A 16185-nucleotide genomic window follows, 5' to 3' on the forward strand; every position below is an offset into this window, starting at 1 on the left:
ATACACCATGGGCTCTGTTAAATTGGATGGTCCAGCCTTGCAGTCTTTCGGTTCCTTAATTATGTTTCTCTTTTGGACACTCCAGACTCTCAGGGAACAACATTTACTTAATGCTGGAAGATTTTATTGGTCACTGTAGAGCTAAATTGTTTTGGCTTTGTTTACAAATAGATGTGCTCAAGTCCTTTCCCTCATTTAGCACAAGAGAAGAATATTTGGAATCAAATGGCTGTGAATTTTTGGAAGGGCCATAATTTATTGATAAATGACAAAATTTTCAAGGTGCATAGAAAACAATTAAATTTTGTTCAGTACTTTTCAGAGATTTGTATAAAAACATATAATATGCTATCTTTTGCCCTATATCATTCACGTGCTTATCCTCTTAGTCTGTAGATTAACAGAGAAGTCTAAATTATATATGAACTAATAAATTGTTGAGATTTCTTATCCAAAACAAACAAGCAGTGATGAAAGTCCATATCTGCTACCCAAGTGGTGAAGTTCATGTTGCCTATCCAGCAACTGCTTTTTTCCACAGACTTTGTAAAAGTTGTTTGCTTCTTGAACATTGCAAAAAAGTAGCTTGGTATACTTCTGAGGTGGTATTTATAACAAGTGGCTAGTGACATGGACATAAATGGAAAAAGTTATTCATTTACAAACCTCGAACTAGTCTTAGTAAGCTAGCTCTTCATTTTCAGAGAGTTCTTATGAATTCTAAAATTACGTGTAGACCAACCGCACAAAACGCTACATGAACAACTGTAGGGAAAGAACAGCAATGAACAGAAACTCTCAGGTATTTAAGCCTGTACCTCCAAAATAAACTAGACATAGATGGACAAAGTAGGTATCTTTTAATCTGCACAGAGAAAAAGAGTCTCAGATGAAAAGTAAAAGTCACTTCAGGTAAGTAGTTTCTATTCACTGACAAAAGTTGTTTCTCAATAAGCATTTCACATGCTGTAATTTTTTTTTTAAATAGCACAAATACAAATATAATTTCATTTGCACATTTTACAGAAGTGATGTTTGCCTACCTGTGGAACCCACCTACTAAAAGGTGTGTCTCAAACCAGAGGTATGCTTTGAAGACATGGGAAGGGTCATCTGACCTCTAGACTCTGACTAGAGACAAGGAAAATCTCTGCTCTGAAGGTCTGTCCTTCTACAGCTGTTTAATAGCTCCAGGGATTGTTTTTGTCCATATAGCACTTACTTGACACATTTTTTATTTTGTTTCACCATGTACAACATGAATTCACATAGCTTCAAATTCACTAGGCCTTTTCTACTTCAAACAGTCTTTTCTGATAACATTTCTGAAACCATGTGAGAAAATGGCTAGCAATACAGAAAAGAGTTTTCAGTAAGATACTTTTAATACTGGATAGACTTCTTTTTTAATTATTTGTCAGCATAATCCGTCATTTCCAGGACAAGATGATGGTGTACATTTCTCCATGGGGCATTTCTGAAAGCACAGGACAGAGATGTGGCAGGGATCTTGGGAAGTACCAGGTCAGAATCTCCATCTGAGTTAGCTCTTGCCTCCAAGTTGGGCAAAATATTAAAAGGTCTGCTCCTGCTGATGCTTGCTTCTCCTCAGTACCTTCTCTGGACTCATATTCAGAGTGAATGAGCTACAGCTGAGCAACTGCTTACTGGCTCAGATTGGAAAATTAGCAAGGATTTGGAGTGGTTTTAACCTTTCTCCTCTGTACTTGTTTCTGTTTCAAATTTGCACTGTTTTCATGTGACTTCTTTGTAACTAGATATTTTTCTCTCTGGTTGCCTGGCCCTCTTTCTCTCCTACTTCCAGGAAAGTTCTCTGATTTTTATCCCTGCTTGGTCCTTTTCAGAGCCCAGCCTTCTTGAGTCGATGAATAGTGCCCAAACTCATCTTTTCTTGCAAATGTCCTTTCAGGACCTACTGCTTTCCATAATATGTAACCCAGATAAATCTGGCTGAGCATAAAAGAAATTTCTATCAGTGGAATGTACCGGTGCTTGTAATAATACATGCACATCATTTTTTTAGAAAAGCCCAAACCACCCTTTCTCCACTCTCAGCCCCCATACCGTAAGAAGACTTCACATCATTCAGCCCTGCACTTTAGCAGTTTCTAAAACCAGTTATTTGACTTTATTATGATCATCCCAATTTACTCTCTACTCTTTATTTTTTAAATCACATTCACTTGCATACTGGGTTTATGAAACTTTATAAAGTCTTCTGAGATTGTATCAAACATTATTAGCTAGTTCAGTTGATCTGATACTTTTATACTCTTTCCCTTTCATCTTTTATAGTATCCACTAATTGGAGAGTTTCTTACTCATCCACATAAGAAATAATGAGTCTAACAGATAAGTGTGGGAGTTTTACTTCTTGTATGGCTATTTCTTACCTGTAGTTTATTGATTTTATCTTCATTGGAAAGTCTGTGGGTTTTGCTCTTTTTTGCTGTTATTGTTTTCTTCCTGGTAGTTATCCTCAGTTTGTCTCAATTTGAATTAGAAGCATCCTCCTATACAATTCCTCCTCACTCACCGGAGGATGCAAAGATAGAATCATAGAATAACCAGGTTAGAAGAGACCCACCGGATCATCGAGTCCAACCATTCCATGTGTGTGTAACAAATTCAGCATCAAAGCAGCACTTGCTATTCTAATATATCAGCATGAGCATTGTTACTGTTCTGCACCTCCAAGGAGGATGGAGAGGGGATAGATGGCCTAGAGTTTAAAAATGTCTGATTGAGGGTTAGCCCAAGGAGATGAATTTCTCTATAGTCCTGCTTTGCCACCCCAAAGTACAAGAATACAACATTGCATCTTACTGAGAGATGCACACATCCGTGTAACATGCCCCTAGAACAGCTTTTCTGCAGCAGAATTAATTAATTTTACTTAGCACCTGGACTACACTCCTGAGTTTAATCATTAAATAAAATTCTTGCACACAAAAATCTAGACTTACGGGTGTTTGAAAACGCTGTGTTGAGAGGAAGGTCTGTGAAAAAATTCAGAGGGAAAGGTCCAATTCATTATCACCATCTGATAGCCTGGTTTTGTAGCATCACACCAGCCTCAGAGTGCCAGAGGCAAGCCAATTTTTTCTTTCCACCAGACACACGATTTTAAGAATTTCTAAGCTGTGTGGACAGAAATTAATCTCTGGGAAGACCAACCAAGGACCTGCCAGGAACATTGCATGCAGCTCAGCTCTGACCACTATCTGCCTTCAGCTTGCACAGGTGGCTAAACCAACAGAAGACTAAACCATAGATGTGGTGAAATGGGAGGTAACCACTGTCATAACTCATAGCATGGTATGGCTCTGAGGAGCTATGGATTCCCTGCATATCTTTCTTTAATATATAGCGTTACATACCTGCTCTTGCTGGACCGCTTGCAAGCAGAGATAGTCTAGCCAACTGTAACAATTCTGAGGTGAACAAACTTTTATTAAGAAGAGGAATGAATCCCACTGTGATCTTACTCAGTTGTGGTCAAAGCTAAGCAGTAAGCATAGTTTGCAGCAAAGGAGCAAAGAGTTCAAATGCAATGCATTAAAGTAAATGATCTTATTTAAATGCTCATTGGTGTAGCTGTTTGTAGACAAAAGGCACTAAATTAGTCACAGAGCTATTGAACAAGTTGTCTGGCTGACTCATAAAAGAAAAGTGACAATAAAGTAATAAAATATATGGGCAACAAAACCCAGTTTGTGGTTACTTTTCCAAGATAGTAAAGAAAACAATGAAAAGGAGTAGCTAATGTAAAGTAAAGGGTGGTTATTGCTACAAGGGCATAGGGAGAGACTATATCGCCTCTTGATGGATAATGCTTTACGTGAAAAAGAATAACCGTTCATAGTCTTTAAAAATCAGAATAGAAAATGTATTAAAAGGGATATCATCTGGGACAACTGAAAATTGCTCTGATGCATCTGTATTGCAAATGCAGAAATGAGGGAATGGCATGGAAGTAGGTTCTTCAGGCTGAAGAACAAGAAAGAATATGTGGCTGGAGATAAATATGTTTAAATGCAAAATGATTGTGAGTGTTCACCTCACAGCTGCGAGTGAACAGAAGATCAGGGTCTCGAGTGAGCCTACACAGTGACAGGTACCCATGAGGGAACAGGTCTATGGACCCTTCTTTAGGGGACTGAGGAAGGTGACCTGAAGCTCTGGGGTTGCATCTTAATGTAAGCTGATCACCGTGATCTCTTTTAATGCTGCATCACCACAGCTGAGAGGTAAACAAACCCAGATTCCGGGGTGGCCGCTAAGGTGATGGAAGAGTGTGTGTGAGTGCACAGAGCCCTACAGCATTCACACTCAGTGCTTGCATCCAACTCCTCAAGCCTTCATCTGCTTCCCCTACCTGTTTTCCAAGGAAGATAACATTTTCCCTATACACATAGATTTACCCATGTTTAACATCTTACATTAATGAAGAAATTTATTCCTGTAATTTAATTAATTCTGTATTTTCTGGGCTGGTTTACTCATTTGCCATTAAGCTGGAGCAGTAATTACATATATGACTTCTGCTGGAAGTGACTCATTTCCACATTCTTGAGTGGTTTTTATGGCAGCATTGGGGTCCTACAGTTTGTTGAGCCAACAGGATTCCAAGAGATGACAAACTAGGCTGTAGAAGCTGTGGGAACAGTTTCATTACCCTTGAAGAATTTCAGGATTTGTTATTCTACTTTGCATAAAATCTAAATTTTGTACCAGATCTTACCTCATGTACTCATTTACTCATTTAATTTTGTTTAAGATGAAATGTGAAGTTTCCCAGCTGAAGCCCTGGGTCACAATGTTTTGTTGTTATCATGTTTGGGTAGGAGGGAAATAAAAAGGGAGCTTTTTGTTACTTTCTTTCATTTCAATTTGCTTGTGCAGTAGGATTAGGTTTTTAATATTGCACTTACATTCCTCTTGAGATAGATAGCAAGGCAGATATCTCAAAGTGACAGTAAGAAGGTTAGTGAGATCATTTACAAGAGAAATTCAGAGGTACAACAGGAATCTTGTGAGGTTTGTATTTCACTTCTTCAGTCCCGTCTTAATGAAAAGTTGTAGAAAATATCACGGATTTACTGAATTGGTTATTTCTGTTGGCTAGAAAATTTCAGTTTCTGGTAGTACTTTTTGAATTCCTGAGGCAAATGGGCTGACATCATGTTCTCCACTTTTAGACACAGGACTTTCCAGCTAGAAGCTCTTAAATCATCCGGTATTCTGCCTCAGCTTTATGCTGTTGGGAAACATGATCAGGGTGTGCCATGTGAGGCCAACCAATTTCCCATAGCTGAGGCTACAGTTCCGTGAGGGTTTTTTCTGCTAGAAAAAACATCTAGTGAAACCACAGACTGCTCCTGAGTCTTGTGCATACAGTAGGCTGTGGGGTCAAAGGCACTTACAGGAGGCCAGTGCTGACTTGGTATTACGAGCACAACTGTCTCAAATAGCTCACTCTTTATCCAGGAAGTTGCTATCAAAAATGTCAAGAAAATACATGAAAAATGGTATGTCCCTTGAAATACACATTTGTCTCAGCAGCTTTTCACTGAAATGTGGTAGCACTGAGTTTAGAAGATCAGTTCAAAGCACACATATGGACTTGTAAGACTTTATCCACAAAGTAAAACCAGTATTTCCTGATAATGTATACCTAGCCAGCAGAAGTGTGAGTGAGGATAGTTCTGTCTATGTTCTTATACTGCTGGAAACTAGACACTGTCAGGTTCTAAAACAAGCCAGATTTTTCCTTCAAAATTTTGTATAACCATGATATAATTCGAGGTGTGAAGAATCAGAAAAACAGTCTCCAGATAAAAGACATCTCTACAAGGCACAGAAGATGAGAGGGAGGGTAAAAAGCCATGTCAATGCATACACGTAAATTTTCACACAAAGAGGAAATGGAAATTTGCTGAGAGATTCAGTGGGGATGGAAACGTGGCTAATGTGGCACACTGAGAAAAATAAGATTGAAATATCTTGAACCAGCATAAACACGAACACTGCACTGCTCAAGGCCAGAAAAAGGTGCTAAAGTAGAATAAGAATGAAAACAAAGATGCAATAAAAATGTGGGTCCTCATTTTTAACTACATAGATGGAAGTAGTGTTGCGTTTGGCAGCAGTATATTTGTAGATTCTGTAGAACTGTAGGACTTGTGACAACTTGGATGTGAGGGCTGAAAGAGAGTTTAATGGAAGGAGATGTCTGACTTGCAGGCTGGAGGGAAGGTTGCTAGCCTGGATCTAGAAGGAAGTGACATAGGAAAAAAAATAATAGTCTGTTTGACCATATGGTACTGAAGTTGGTGTTGATCATTCATAGAGAGACCATAGGGAATTATTTTGGGTAGAAAAAGACAAATTCAAGGAAAGGAGTAGATTTTCCTCAGCACAGACATAAAGTTGAATGCCTGGCTATGAATGAGTTTATTAAGAAACAAGAATGAAGGATATGAACCACCAAATAAGCAGATGAAGCTACATGTAGGGAAAGGAAGTATCATAAAAGCCAAGGCATTGAGATAAAAACTGGCAGTTAGCTGTTGCATGAGTTTGGGATCCTGTAAGTCTGGACTGGAAGAACTTGGGAAAGACTCCAGTGGAGTACAGGAAGCGGAAGATATATCTCTCATTTGGAAAAGTGGACATTTTCAAAGCAAATCAGTGGTTCTGTATGTGGATAGGATCGTTTCTTCAGATGACTTTTCATGAAAATCTGAAGTTAGGCTTATCAGCCCTTAAGGGTTTTAACTGATACATCGTGAAACAACTCAAAAAGTATGACTAGAGAAATATCAGATAATGAGAAGCTAGGATGAATGATAACCATCAGCTGAGGTGAGTGAAAATGAAAGCTAAATGAGGCAGGATAAAGCCATTGAAATTCTGAATGGGTGAAATCAGAATTCCACTTACCAATCAGTCTGATACTGCGCATTTAGCCTGCAGGATAAGGACCCTGGCAGATCTTGGCTCAAGTTTGTCTAAATTGTAGCTCTACATGCAAACTATAGAGGTGTGCTTTCCAGTTTAATGCCAAATACCAAATTTTATTTAGTGGGAGTTGTTGGTGTGGCATAAAAGGAGCTTATTTACTACTATAAGACTTAATGATGTATAATGCAAATCACTTGTGTGTGCCAGCCTTCACAAAGTCCTTTTTACATTTGTGTACATAATGCTAGAGAAAGGACCGCTGAAGTCATCCTATATGCTGTTCTGTGATTTCCACCAACTTTAGAGGTCAATGGACAGCTATCAGCTCTCACCTCTGCCTACAGACCACCCTGCCATGCTGCCTTAATAGTAATGCATCTTCTTCTTCTCCTTCTGAGGCCAGGTCCCCCTGCTGTGGTGTTATGTATGGTATTACCTTCTGAAAGTACTCTCACCTAGTTTCTCTTCCCTGGTGCTTGTCAATAATGCCTCCTCCCAAATCAAAGTAAAAGTCTACTCTTCAAGTTAACTGTATACTGAGAAATTGCGCCTTGTGACGAGGAAATTGGAGTCTGCAGCTCAGGAAGCTCTGTTCTTGTCCAAGGCAGGTTACAGCTTTAAATAGCTATAGCCCATTCCTATTACTGGAAAAAAAACACAGTCAGGAATTTTGAAACTGCATCCAAAAATCTCCCACTTGCAGAGTCTGTGGTGACAGGTGTGCACAGGATGTTCATCGGATGACTTTGTCTTTGGGATTTTAGTCAAACAGCTAAGCTGTAGAAGGCTCCTATCAGCAAAATCTCTTTGATGTGTATGGTTTCTGTGACTCTGCAGCAAAGAAATTCACTTTCTCAGGAAGCTTTCCCCATCTTCCATTCTCCCAAATCCTCTGCATGAAGAGGGCAGATGCTGTGGGAACTCTACTGTCAGAGATGGGTGCCTAAATAAAAAGTACCACAGCACTGATTAGCATCATGCCTTTGGATACATCCCTTTATTAATCTCTTCTCTCGAACATGCAAATATAGTAACAAGAAGCCATAAATTCCTCTTAAGTATCAAGCTAGTGAAGCACTTTCTCCTATGGTTTCCAGTATAGTCAGGAATCAGAAAACAGCCAAGAAAAGGCTTACACTCCAGCTCAGCTGGAGCAGAAAGGTTTGCAGTGCCATGCAGTGGTAGGAGAGCTGCTGGGCTGTCCCGCAACCCCCTCATCCTGGCACAATATCCTGCCCTTGATGGTCAAGAGCCCTTTGAAAACCTATCTAATCCAGGCCACGGGACTCCAAGATGTCATACACGGCAGCTGGGAACTTCTGGAAGATGACAAAGGTAAGACTAGAGTCCCAAGCAGTCACAGCCTCTACACTAGCCCCAAGGAGGGTGCAGGAGTCCTATCATCTCCCAGACCTGGGCTGGCCCCTGGTGCCCAGCTAAGGATGCGGGGCAGAGGGCGTGTATGGTTGGTGTGGTGCAAGCGTGGCGTTTATTCCCCACTCAGCTCTGCATTTCTGGTCACATCTCTCACTGCCTCACACTGCTGATCTAGTTGTGTGTGGGAAGTGTAAACAAATGGTTTTCAAAAGGTCAGATTGGAAAGGTAGCTAAAATAGGAGCAAATACAGTCAAGAAAAGGGTACTTTGAATGCTTTGCTTGCTCCCCGCTTTCTATCACCTTTTTTGAAAGGTCGCCAGGGCCTTTACCACACAACTTTCTGCCACAAAACACCACCCTTTAAGGAAAACGTGCAGCTTTCCCAGTTACCTTCATACTGCAGAAATCATTTCCTCTAAGCAAAAGCAAACTGCTCAGCAGAGATGTGGGGAATATAGCACCGTAAAGCTTGATTCTTTGTCCACCTATGCAATGCTAAGGCAAAACTCATGTGTCTGTTTGTCAAATCTGTGCATATCATACAATGGCCAAGCAGGGCATAAAGCACCACACAAGGTAGAATGGTGGGTCCTCAAATCCCTTTACATCAGCCAGCCTGTGCAGGACCAGAATCAAGGTCATTCTGTTTGAATTCAGCTCTCCAGGCAGGCGAGGTGTCCACCTACCCTGGCGGCTGTGGGATTCAGTAGTCTCTTCCTCCATCCTGGACCAGCACAGTGAGCACTTACCTCCACCTACCTGATTATGAAAGATTAGCTTGAGGAAAGATTTCCAGGTAAGAAAAAAGATTTCACACATTTTCTGGCTTCTCTAGTCAATGGAGAGCAAAGCGTTGAACAAACAGGATCCTCCTCTCTTCTGGATGGTGAACATGGGGACAAAAGAAAGCTTTCTGCATAGGAATGACAAACTAACATGAATCCTTGTAGTTCTGATCACCGTTTTTTTCCCTTGGAAAGAAGAAAAAAATCTAAATTTCAGTGCCAGCATTATTCATTATATGTATCACAGTAGGGAATCTCCTGTCACAGTTGAAGCCCTACAAAATAAAGTTTCAACTACTTATACTATTTAATACTTCATACCTTATACTACAGATACCTAATGGCACCAGCCACTTCTATTTAAATCTTGTAATGCAAACCCCTTTGGCCCTAGGGACTATGCTTCTTGGAGCTGCACACATTAATGTGAGATACAATAACAAGAAGGAAACCATGATGTCCTTGTTCTTATGCACAGCTTATACACAGAACAAAGCACATCTACAAGCTCCTTCTGAGCTGACTGATCACTAGAAACATCGCCACCCATAAGGCCCTGCAGAGTATCAAGGATTTTTATGACAGAGGGAAATGTCTGTAAATATCTTAAAAATTATTATTTGCCATATGATTTTTTTCATTCTTGGTATAAGCTGTGGTAGGACAGCATCCAGTCCAGCTACTGTTACAAAAAAATCAAACAAACAAAATTAAAACAAATCAAATAGTAGTTCTCATTTGTTAGAACGGGCTTGCTTAGTTTCATTTCGTATTGCTAGCCCACAGAAAGCTTACAGGAAATTTCAGCTGGTAAAATGTAAATTTACCGTAATTGTGTATTAGCACCAGATGCAGCTGACCACAAGATACATGCTTTAGAAAAAAAAATAAGCTTTCATACTAGCAGGGCAATAAGTGACAGGAAACAAATCTGCCTAATACTATCACAGGTTTTCAAGCCTGCAAGTCAGAAAAAAGTATGCTGTATCTCCAAGGAACACCATGCATTCCAAAAAGAATACCACAAAAAAAGAAAAATAGTAGAAAAAGTTATACTGCAGGGAAAAAGTTACGCTTTTGTTTGTTTCTCTGCAGCATTCTGCTCTGAGGGTCAGTGGGACATAATGCACACAAAGCAAAAAGCTGAACTAGGGGCATTTTTTCCTCTTTGGTGAGGTGAAGAAGTACTCTTCCTCACAAGCCTCACCCAAAAGCAACAAGCAGAGCCCAGAAGCAAAATCCATTTTTAAACTTTGAGCCTGGACACCAAAACTCGGTACAGATGTTACACAGAGGTCCTCCTTGCTCTTTGGGGAAAAAATAAGCTTTGACCATCCCAGGTAGCCACTGAAGTTGAAGTTCACATTGTTCAGTTGTGGAAACACTTGTCTGCCGGTGCCATGGCTGTACTTGTCTCCTCCTCACCTGCACGCAACAGTGGACGAGCAGCACAGTCAGGTTGTCATGACTCACATCTGTGGTAGATCCCCTCTTTCAGCCTTAATTACACCATCCTTGGCCATTCTGATGGCTGCTGTCCACTTCATCCTGACTGATACTTCCTCTTTCTTCTAGCTCATCCCTTGCCCTCTCCTTGCCCCTCCCTCCCTTGTGTCACAGCGTGCTCCGGTTGTGTCCTCATGAGCATAGGAAGGCCACGGTGATCAAAGCCAACTAGCACACCTGACCAGGGACTCCTGGGACCTTCTACATGCTGCGAAGAAGCAATCCTGTGAGACTAATTTGATGGAAAATCAGATCACCTAACTCAAAATGCATTTTGTGAGACACAAAAATAATGTTTTGAGATTTCAGGATGAGAAAATTTATGAAAGCTGAGATTATTAATTCAGTTTGCAACATTAAAAAAAATAAAACCACACACACAAACCCAATTTACAATGTTAGAGAAAAAACCCATACCTTGTCACCCCCAAATAAAATTGGTACTAAATATTGCAAGACAGACCTTGGAAGCTACCTTCAAGGACCAGCCTGTCCCTGACTTTCCACATCTGTCTTTGAAGAGGCAGAAATTTGGATACCTAAGTGCATCAGGAGAAGATTAGGGAGTTCAGACAATGTCATGTAGGGTATGAATCCTGCCAAATGACTTCCAAGCTCACGATTGAAGAAAGGGGAGTGAAATGTTTCACCTCAGACTCTTGGTCAGCTAGAACATCTGACCCGACTGCATGGCACCAACAAACGTGAGGCTGAGGGATTTTGTGATAGATGGACATGAAGTCTTCAACAAAAGGTAACCACAACATGCCAGCAGCTGCCTCATAGAACAGTTGTGGACTGTAGGAATCCAGCCCCTCAAAAACTCAATAGCTTGTTTTGGTTACTCATCATGTACCAGTAATCCATCCCATTGCCTTCTGTGAAAAATAAGATTTCTTGACAATCATATCTCCACCTCTCCAGGTGGAATTAAGTTCATCAGATTGCTATCTTTTCTGAAGTGTTTTTCCAGTAGAAAACTGTAGCCTTAATGAGACAATGAACAACAGCAGGCCTGACCTTGGCAAAACATAGAGATGAATTATATGATGCTTGTAAGGACTTGATGTATGATTAGCTGAGCCAGCATGTGATGCATACAACACACTGAGATGTATAGGGCCTACAGGAGGTCAAAGCAGGCTAGACAAGAGCATGCCACACAAAGGCAAGTTCCAATATATCTAGCTGGATAAGACAGCTCAAGTCAAAGATATTCCTCAGGAAAATATAAAAAAAAATGTTATAAATGTGAGACTAACCACAGCTACCATTTAGTCACAGGAACAGGCTTCATTTGCCAAAGGGGATGAGAAATGCCAAGAATGACATTTTTTAAAATGGCCATGTCTTTAGCCTTCCTTAATTATTTACAATTTTCTCTTCCTTTGGAGGTAAGCTCAACATTCCTGTCTCCTAAATACCTGAAGATATCCAAATGCTAGTATCTGAAAGCTCCTAAATGTCAAAAAAAAAAAAAATCCCTTTTGAGACAGCTGTATACACAAAAGGATTAGAATGCAATTACTTTGCTTTTTCAAATGGTTAAGTAGTGGTATCAGCAATGAAGGGTTTTTTTCTCACTGTTTACTAGTATGAGGTAGTGCATTGTACTATCCAATTAATGGTTATGCTTCATTGGAGCAAAGCAGTTCAGTTGCAAATGAGGGATAATTTCTCAACCAGAGGAGGAAACTTCCTGTGTTCTTTGGCTGCTTTAGGCAGGCAAGTTATCTGCAGCAGGAAAATCTCATCCGGTACTTTCAAGTGGATTTTCAAATTATAATACAATACAAGAACTCATTTATCAAAGAGAGAAAAAACCAAGACTTTGCCTCCAGTGACCTTTGTGGCAGCAAGAGTATACGCTAATTAACCACAAAAAGGCATGCATAGCAGCTATTTATGTTTGCTGAACATTATTGAGGAGTTTTATATCTCTCTTAAATCTGCTAGGGACTGATGCTCCCTAGGGATCTCCCAAGGGATACTGCTAGGGACCCCTAAATTCAGTGGGCAGCAATCCCTTCTGTAAACTTTGTATCAGGCTCAAAATGAAGATGCAACAGGGACAATAAAATAGGAAAATGTAAAAGAAATTTAAACTTATTTGTAAATGTAAGAGGTGTACAGTTTTTGTAACAGACATAAGGTATAACAAACTCCATGCCTAGACTTACAAATTACTTCTCTCCAAATAAGTAAAGCAATACCTTTTTTGGGCAATGTGTTGTTTCTATGTTAGGATATTGCTTTTCTGAGAGAAATAGCCTCTGTAGTGGATCAAATATAAATACATTATAACAGCATAAACTACAGATTTGCAGAGAACAAAGCCTACCAGAAAAATTATTGTAGAAGCCAGCAGAGTTGCAGGGAAACTTTAAGTGTATTTCTCAGATGATTCACAATATTTTGAAATAATTTTTCAATAATTATTTTATTTAATTTAAATTTTATTTAATTTATTTATTTTTATTAATTTATTTATTTTTTATTCAATAATTGTCTATAATACCTTCATTCCAGAGGACATACGAAGTATCTAAATTCCACTTTCATCAGGGCATTCAAATCCCTTAGCCTACCTGTTTTAAAACTTTCCAGCTGATTTTGCAGCATGCAAGATTGTGTCAAGCTAATAGGAAATTGTCTAAAAGTGATTGTGGATGATTACAGGTCAGATTAACTCTTGCATAAGTCAGGCAATTGCAACAGGAAAGGTAAGCATTTGAAGCATATCTTTCTTTAGCAGAAGCTGTGAAGATTCTCAGAGAGAGTAGAATAGGTTCATAGTTCACCCTGAAAGAGGAAATGTCTTATTTAAGAAACCTATAAGTGTGGTTGATTTTACTGCCACTTCATTTCTTTCAAGGTGAACCACATTAAAATTCCAGAGACTTTTGGCCGTTCTTTATCAGACACTAAATCTACAGCACCTTACAGATGGGATTTTCTTTAAACAGACATGCTCTAGGAAATAGAAACTTCTCATTCAGACACTGTAGTTTGCTTTGCCAGGCTTCACAGCATTTTAAAGGAGATAGCAGGGACTTTTACTTCAGCCTTTAGAAGGGCAAATGGAAATATGAAAATATAAAATAATTGGCAAATGACACAGAGAAAAACAAGGAACAGGTCAATATGCTTACTGACATTGCCGCCACCAAAAAATATATTGATAATATTTTTATTAGCTTTCTTCAGCTTCCTCAGTTAGATGTCTGTATTAATGAAAACCAGGATCTCCACCAGAATAACAGAGTAAAATTTAATTAATTCCCCAGGGTTCAAACATGTAAGACTAATAAACAAGGTGGCTTCATATTCTTTTTTAATAAGCTCCATTTCAAATTCATGGAAGAAATCTCTATGTAGAACTAATAGTCCAACCTATGAGGCCAAGGTGGGCTCACCTCTGGCATGTACTGCTACTGCTAGTCTTCAACATTAAGAATTAAAATACATCTGTACAGATCAGTAGTCAAATCCCTTGGGAATGATGCTTTTGTTTATCCCAATGTTACTATTAATTTTGTTTTTTAAAAAACCCTCATTGGAGGAGTAGAGATTAGAAAGGATTTCTGATGTAATTGCATTTAGTCACTTTTTTGGTGGAACTCACACTTATCTTCTATATAAGTGCTTATACATAGTGATATTTGATTTTGGAAGTAATGATGCTCTTGTCTTTCCTGTTCACCTGAAGGCTGCTCTGATTTTTAGGATTCATCTCATAATGTAACTACATTTAAAGACAATTCCTATCCATCTGTTCTTCAGACAGGATTTTCCTTACTTTAAATAATAATTTTCCTCCCCAGTTCTCATATACAATGAGAAATGTACATAATTACATAGGCTGCTATTCTCTGAACATATTCCAGTTTCAATATATTTTTCTCAGAACAGCATGATCTGAACTGTCTATAGTGATCAAGACAAGAGGACACTATTATTTTCATTTTTTCTGTCAATAAGTTGACACCTTAGAGACTGAGAGTTATTGAAGTGTGGGTGAGCACAGTGAGAAATAAGTCTGACCTTCGATACCAGCATGGGAATATAGGCATGGCACTCAAGAAAGCTTCCCTTGTTTCTACTCATTATTTTTAAGATGTAAAATCCATGAAAAGTAGAATTATAAAATCACAGAATTATTGAATGGTTTGGGTTGGAAGGGATCTTAAAGATCATCCAGTTCCCACTCCTCTGCCACAGGCAGGAACACCTCCCACCAGACCAACCTGCCTAAGACTGCATCCAACCTGGCTACGAAACTTCCAGTAAACCACAAATGCCTCATTTAAGCCAAGTCTGGAGATTAATCAGACTCCTTAGTTTTTCTCTATTGGCACTTTGCCACTCTGCTCTTTTTCTGACGGCCTAAAACTTGATTAAAGGAAGCATTGAATGCAGGAAAAAAATGTTTCAATGCTTATTATTTTAAAGAAATAATTGAATTAACGAGGCGCAGCAGCTATGAGGTTAATTGGACAAAAAAAAAACCCAAACCAAACCCAATAATACTCCCTCTCCCTCAGCTTTCTAGCTCCCTCTTTAGGAGAGAAAGGCAAAGCTGGAAATGCACCCCATCTGCTGCATCTACTTTCATTTTAAGCTCTCTGGCTCCTCGGGAAGGAAAATAAGTGAAGAGATGTCTTCCTACTGCCAAGTGTAATTTATATGCTTCTGCAAAATTTTATAAAGCTTTGGGGAGATTTTTCTCATACGATTTCATACAGGGCAGCTTAGGAAAGGAGAAGACAGATTAAAAGTTGGGGTTAAGCTGAAATGCTAAAGACAAGCACACAAGCAAACATCTAGAAACGTGTGAAAAAGCTTTGAAGGAACTGCTTCAAAGTCATTGATCAGTGTTCTGCCAATGCAGAGGCTGAGTGTCCAGAAAGGGCTGAGCAGAGTGCCCAGCATGGTGGTCCTCCCCTGCCATCCTGGGCACCTTCCAAAAACCTGGACATAGATTTGGGGTAGAGCATCCTGATACCTCCAAGATCCAGCAACTAATCTAAAAGACTTCCTCTGCCTTTCCTGTCTGGAGTCTTTTTTTTTCCCAGGGGATAGTAACATTGCAAACAGGAGATCACAGGAGTGGGAAGAGCTGCTTTTGGCTGTGCTGAAAGGCTTGGCTGGCCATCAGGCAAGCCTGTTCATGAGCCACCATGGCAGTCTTTATCAGCAAGTATTCCCCTGGTGGAAAACCTTCTCGTCTTTGCCAGTGTGGCAACCAAGTCATGGGAGGAGACTTTCACTGCAGAATTTAAGGTGCTTCTTTTTGCTGCCAGAACGATATAGTCGTACAGTAAACATCTGAACAATAGAAAGTAACTAATACATTTCTACCTCAAATAGCTATGAAAAGTTAGTGAAATCCACTTAGAGTGGACTGAAAGCTGAGCAATGAGCAGTTAGTGGAAGATTAGAGGCAGCTGAGTGGTCTCTATCCAGGATTACAGCCTTGTGCTGCAGTTATATGAGCGCAAGGGAAAGCATTTGCTGGTGTATGGCAGG

The sequence above is a fragment of the Phaenicophaeus curvirostris genome, chromosome 1 (genome assembly GCF_032191515.1).
Source record: "Phaenicophaeus curvirostris isolate KB17595 chromosome 1, BPBGC_Pcur_1.0, whole genome shotgun sequence".
Taxonomy (NCBI): domain Eukaryota; kingdom Metazoa; phylum Chordata; class Aves; order Cuculiformes; family Cuculidae; genus Phaenicophaeus; species Phaenicophaeus curvirostris.